This window comes from Oenanthe melanoleuca, chromosome 5, assembly GCF_029582105.1.
Source record: "Oenanthe melanoleuca isolate GR-GAL-2019-014 chromosome 5, OMel1.0, whole genome shotgun sequence".
NCBI classification, from domain to species: Eukaryota; Metazoa; Chordata; class Aves; order Passeriformes; family Muscicapidae; genus Oenanthe; species Oenanthe melanoleuca.
The window spans coordinates 24,578,880-24,584,314 of NC_079339.1; the positions used below are offsets into that span (position 1 = coordinate 24,578,880).

At 51.0% G+C, this 5,435-nt stretch overlaps 1 long non-coding RNA gene across 1 annotated transcript; it reads right to left on the reverse strand.

Moving 5' to 3' along the window:
* Positions 1 to 462: 462 nt before the first annotated feature.
* LOC130254424 (uncharacterized) lies at positions 463 to 4,069 on the reverse strand. Its single transcript, XR_008840707.1, has 2 exons — positions 3,869 to 4,069; positions 463 to 813 (listed from the first exon to the last, which is right to left on the reverse strand). It is a non-coding gene; the product is annotated as an uncharacterized LOC130254424 (long non-coding RNA).
* Between the last annotated feature and the right edge of the window lie 1,366 nt (positions 4,070 to 5,435).

Genomic DNA, 5,435 nt, shown 5'->3' on the forward strand with positions numbered 1-5,435 from the left:
TTTTTCAGCACTGAGGCCAGGTAACATTGAGCCACTCATGTCCATACTGGTTGTGCTAATTCCTGTACTATGCCTGGAGCTGCTGCACAGGACAAAACTGTGCAAGAGACATTTCTATTCGACAGAGCAGACAATATGCCAGTGCCTGGCAACATTAATTTTACTAGGATAGAGGAACCTAGATCCTAGATTACCCCAGCCACATCACTGTTCTACAGGTGTCTCATAAATACTGCTCTGCCCTACTATTCCAAGCTCTGGCTGCTGTCCCAGCTACTGACCCTGGAGCAAAACAAGGAGGTCTTAAGGAAACTTCCCTGGCAGTCACACTTGCACCACCTGAACTGGGACCAAGGCCTCTTCATGGCTACACACTACCCACTCCTCCCCTATCCCAGTCAGACCAGATTTCCTTACCAGTTCAGCCCCAGGTTTCCCCATAGCAGACTCTCAGACCTCTGGATCTTTAAAATTATTTAATCACGGTGCAATAACAAAATAACAACTTGAGCTGTGTGCCTCCAAGGAGGGACCCCAAAAGAAGGAAACCCTCGACTTTTACACCCTCACAGTCTCAGCATGCCAAAGCCTGGCATCATCAGCTCCTGCTGTGTCTCTGAGTGTGCAGTCATTTGCCCTTCAGCTGCACACTAAGCTGACAACACCAAATATATTCCTCAACAAGTGGAAACATCCTGGCACAATCCAAAGGGATTCTGCAGTGTTTCTTCACAGAGCCCTTGCTTGTGTCTCATGAGCTTTGAAAGCAGAAGAAATTGCTCAGCTCTGCAGGGTGACTGACTCCAGTTGTTCCTGTCAAAAGAAAGAAAGGAGAATGTCAGGTTAGTACCAGAAGTGGCTGGGATTGACAGCTGCCTGCTCCTACACAATGAGGAAGCAACCTTAGCACTGTAAGCAGGATGTTTACTACCAGGGATTCACAGATCCTATCAGAAAGGGTTGTGATAAGTGGATCTGATACATTTCACAACCCTTGAGGGCCTTTTCCTAATTTGCCATGTGATTTATCAACCTGTTATTGTCCTCTAGTGCTTTCCACATATTGATGGCACTGACCTTGAAAAGCCCATGGCCTAATATGTGAATGATATTATTGTGTGTGGAATGACAACAGGATTCTACGTCAGAGATTGGAGGTGGATACATGAATGTGGAGATTGAACAAGCTGGAGACTATTTCCAAGTGCCAGTTTGTGCAGGCCAAGGCCTCAGAAGGACTCACAAATATCCACATCTGGCTGTGCTGTCACTGCAAGCTAAGTGACTGACTTGCCTTCTCTTCTGAGCCATGCTCAGCTGAGCTGCAGAGGAATCCCACAGCGTAATGCAAGTTCTATCTAGTTAAGTCACACTGGGATTTTGCAAAACATGGTGCTATTGTCCCTGCTCTACAGAGAGGAAAGTGGGGAGTGTAAGACTGTAGGGTATACCAATGGCAGAAGGAGACAGCAACCCCTCAAGCCTTGCTCTTGTCATTTCAGGTGGGTTCTCCAAACTGGGAGATTTGAGAGAGGTTCTCATCCTACCAGAGGTGAAATCCTGGGATCATGCCCCTTCTATGGAGTCACTCCTTGGTTTCTCATAACTATTGCGATAAACACTGACCCAAGAGGTCACTTCCCCTAATGCTCACAGCCAACACAACTCAGGATATTTCTTTATACAAGAGAATACGACTTGAAAGTGTTTAATGCGCCAATCGGGCTGCAGCTGCTGGGTGAAATGCAAGCACGGGTCAGGTCAGCAGGCAGTTTTCCATGCATTTCCAACAGGACATCCAGTCTACACATCCTTCAAATTAAGGCTAAATATAGACTGGGTTAATAAAATCCAAAAGCTGCTAGGTAGAGAAGAATGCACCCTGTCCTTCTCTAACTAAAAAAATCCCCTTCAGGTTTGAGGAGCTTATAGATGATTTATGTTGCCTAAGCATAAGGAATGTTGAAGCTGAGATGCCTAACAGGTCAGGAAATAAAATGAGACTCAGCTCTGCTCTTTGCTCTAAACAAAATGCAAAGCAAACCCTGCCCCAATCCCGGTTTTAGACAAGTCCTCTTCCACCACAGCTGCACAAACCTACTTTCTCTTGGTCACACAGAGGGCTCCCTGGCTGCATTTCTGAGCTGTTTTCAATTACAGTAGAAGAAGCAGGGAAGAAGGTCTGTTTTTCTCACTCATCAGCTGAAGGTTTGCTGAAAAAGTAAATGAGAGTCAAGGGGCGGTAAATGAGTGTTGGAGTGCAGACTGATCAGCCTTGCACAGGAGGATGCATTCTCACTTGCAGAAAACAGAGCAGCAGCTCCAGCAGCATGGTTTTTGCAGCCCACAAAATGACCAAGGAGAAGGAGACCGATGAAAGTTCCCTGTGTGTAGATGTCAGGGCCTGGCCCATTTGTGAGAGCATAAACCAGGGACATAAACCAGGTTGTAACAGTAATCTCCTCTTGACCAGAGACATCTGAGAGTCGCAGCTGCTTGTTTCTGCTTGGGAAGCAGGTAGGCTGCTGTAACATCTGAGGAGGTCATTGGGGTTGAGGTGGGAAATGTCTGTGCAGTCTCAGAGTTGGGTTAGCAGTGGGTATGTGGCTGTTATCACACACCACAGGGAAAGCCAGGATCCTGCCACAGTCCTGCTGCGATCCGGCAAGGTCCCTGTGAGCTAAACACAGCCTTCCCCCAACCCGTGGCTCCTGGGGAAACCTTAGATCTCCTCAGGCACACCAAGGCAGCAGCTCGGATCTAATGACACTGGGGGTGACGGCGTAGCCGGGCGCGGGGCACCGTGCGGGGCTAATGCTCCCCTTCCAGCCGGGGCGTTGCTGCCCTGGGCTCCTGCAGGCACAGGGGAGGACTCTGCCCGTGCTTCTCGCGGGGGTTTCTCGTGTTTCCGCGGCCGGCACATCGCCAGGGCCGGGAGGGTCGGGGAGGCCGCGGCCGCTAGGGGGGTACCGAGGGCCGGGCCGGGCCGGGGCTCGGGGCTCGGTGTGCGGGGCTCGGTGTGCAGCCCCCCAGCCGTGTGCGGGGCTCGGTGTGCGGGGCTCAGGTGCGCAGCCCCCCAGCCGTGTGCGGGGCCCGGTGTGCGGGGCTCGGTGTGCAGCCCCCCAGCCGTGTGCGGGGCTCGGTGTGCGGGGCTCAGGTGCGCGGCCCCCCCGCAGCTGGGCCGGGCCTTGCCCCGCGCTGAGGCCGCGGCTGTGCCGCTCCAGGTGTCCCGGGCCGGCGGAAGGACGGGACCGAGCACGGCGGAGCGGTGCCATCAGCCTGCGTTTCCTCAGGAAACGGCTGGGACCCGTGAGCAGCCCGCAGCCAAAACCCGCTTCACATTTAAACCTTGCCCTAGGAAACGGAGCCCGGGATTCCCTGGCACCTCCGTGGGGAGCCGGGAACTCACGTAGGCAGCCGCTGGCGGAGAGGCCGCGGGCTGGGCTGGGCCCTGCGGCCCCTGTGCTCTCTGCATAAGCTCGCTTTGCCTGGAAGTCCCCAGCATCTGCAGGGGAAATGGCCCTGTTTGTTCCCTCCTGAACTCTCGGGGCACTCCTGACGTTTGGAGAGCACAGAAAAGAATCCTCCCAAAATGAAAATGCAGGGGACGTCGTCAGAAAACAGCTGAGAAAAGTCAGGGCTTTCTTGCAAAACGTTAAGCGCTGAAATGCTCGTCTGCCAAAGAGATCAAAGCTGATAAATGAGGAAGTTTTCGGTTTGGCAAAGGCAGCTTTGCTGAAGCCACGTACAGCATGATACTGCAGATCTGTACACAGGCACGGTCCCATACAGCATCCAGATGTGCAGACTTCTTGGGGGTTGGCTTAGGGCAAGTGAACCTGAACCCAGACAGAACTTCCAAACATACCTTTCCCCAAGCTTTTCTGCCAGGACACAATCCTTGAGCTTCTTTTACATTGAGACTATTTAATTCCATCTCTGTCAGGAGGCCACAAGCTTCTAGAAATCAATCTGAAGTAGCAATTCCCAAAGAGAAGTGTCTATTTTTACAGTGGTGATGTGGAGATGGTGATCCTGCTTTTTCTGGCAACCCTAGAGAAATTCCTCTCACCAGCACTGTGCACCTGTGTGTGACAATAATAGCTGGTGACTCAGGGTGATGGGGTAAGCGACACTTCCATCTCTCTCACAGTTGAGTCACTGGCCGGGATGGGATGGGCCCAGCTGGGAAAGCAGTGTGCAGGATGTGCCTCAAGTGTGCAGCCAAAGCAGACAGGTCCTTTTCATAATCCTGCCTGTGGGACCGTAGGTAAATAAGGACATTTGATGTATGTGCATGGCCTCAGAAGGGCTGTGTTTCCTCTCTCTGTCCCTTATACCCAACCCTGGCTGTGAGGAAGTGCAGCAGCATCTTCTGGCTCCTGGGGGAGAAGGAGGAGCAGGGAGTGTCAGCCAAGGCATGAAGCACAGCTGCAAGGCACGGTACTGCCCTGTCCTCCTCCAGCTCTGCGCTTCGCCCTGCGGAGGGTGGAGGCGCAGCACCTGCTGCACGGGGCAGTGCATGCACACACTCAGGAAACCGTGCTTACCAACACCTTGATCAGCCCCCAGCTCTCCCCCTGCTCCAGGAACAGTGGTAGTGAGATAATGGCATTGGAGTGTTTGCAATTCGTACTTAGCTGATACTCATTTTTCAGGAAAAGTCCTACAGTAAGTTTTTATTTGTTCACTGCTCTCACACTCTTCCCTGTTCAGGCTTTATTTTGGGCCAGCATTAAGGGTGTATACTTTGCTTAGTATTTGTTATTTTGCATTTGGAGTTATTTTATTTTTTTAACTTCAAAAATTTAGCATTTCTAATGTGTTAGGAGGGTATTTTCTACAGATCTTTTATACATTTTCTCTTTGGTCCTTTATTGTATAACTTCACTCTAACTTTGCTTTTTCATCTAGAAATTATACAGTGGAAAAAATGCACTTCAGCATAATGTTATGCAAGTGTAACAATTAATTCAAACATTTCTTCCACGAAGGAAAACAGAAATTCTTTGAAGCATGCAGAAACTGAAAGCTTAGGTCTGCTTTTACTTATTCTAACATCAGTTAGGAATGACACCAACAAGCTTCATGTGGGTGGAGCTAGCAGTGGAGAACTAGTCCTGGATTTTCATGTGTGTAGATGAGCGCTTTTCAAAGTATTGATCCTCCACAGTATGTCCTCAGATAACCCTGGCTCTAGAACAGCTCTCATAAAGTCAGCAGTGGGGGCAATAAAGATCTGGGAGAGGGAGGGCTATGGGATGAACCCCTCAGGTACCAAAGCCCCATGGCAAGACGAGCATCTCAGAGTAGTTGCACACTGGAGCAACCCCAGCAGCACCCACCACACGATGCAGACCTGCCAGCAGCAGTGCTGGGCTGCTTGGCCAGTGCTAGCAGGTGAGCTGGAGCAATGTGGAGCTCAGCATGAGCTA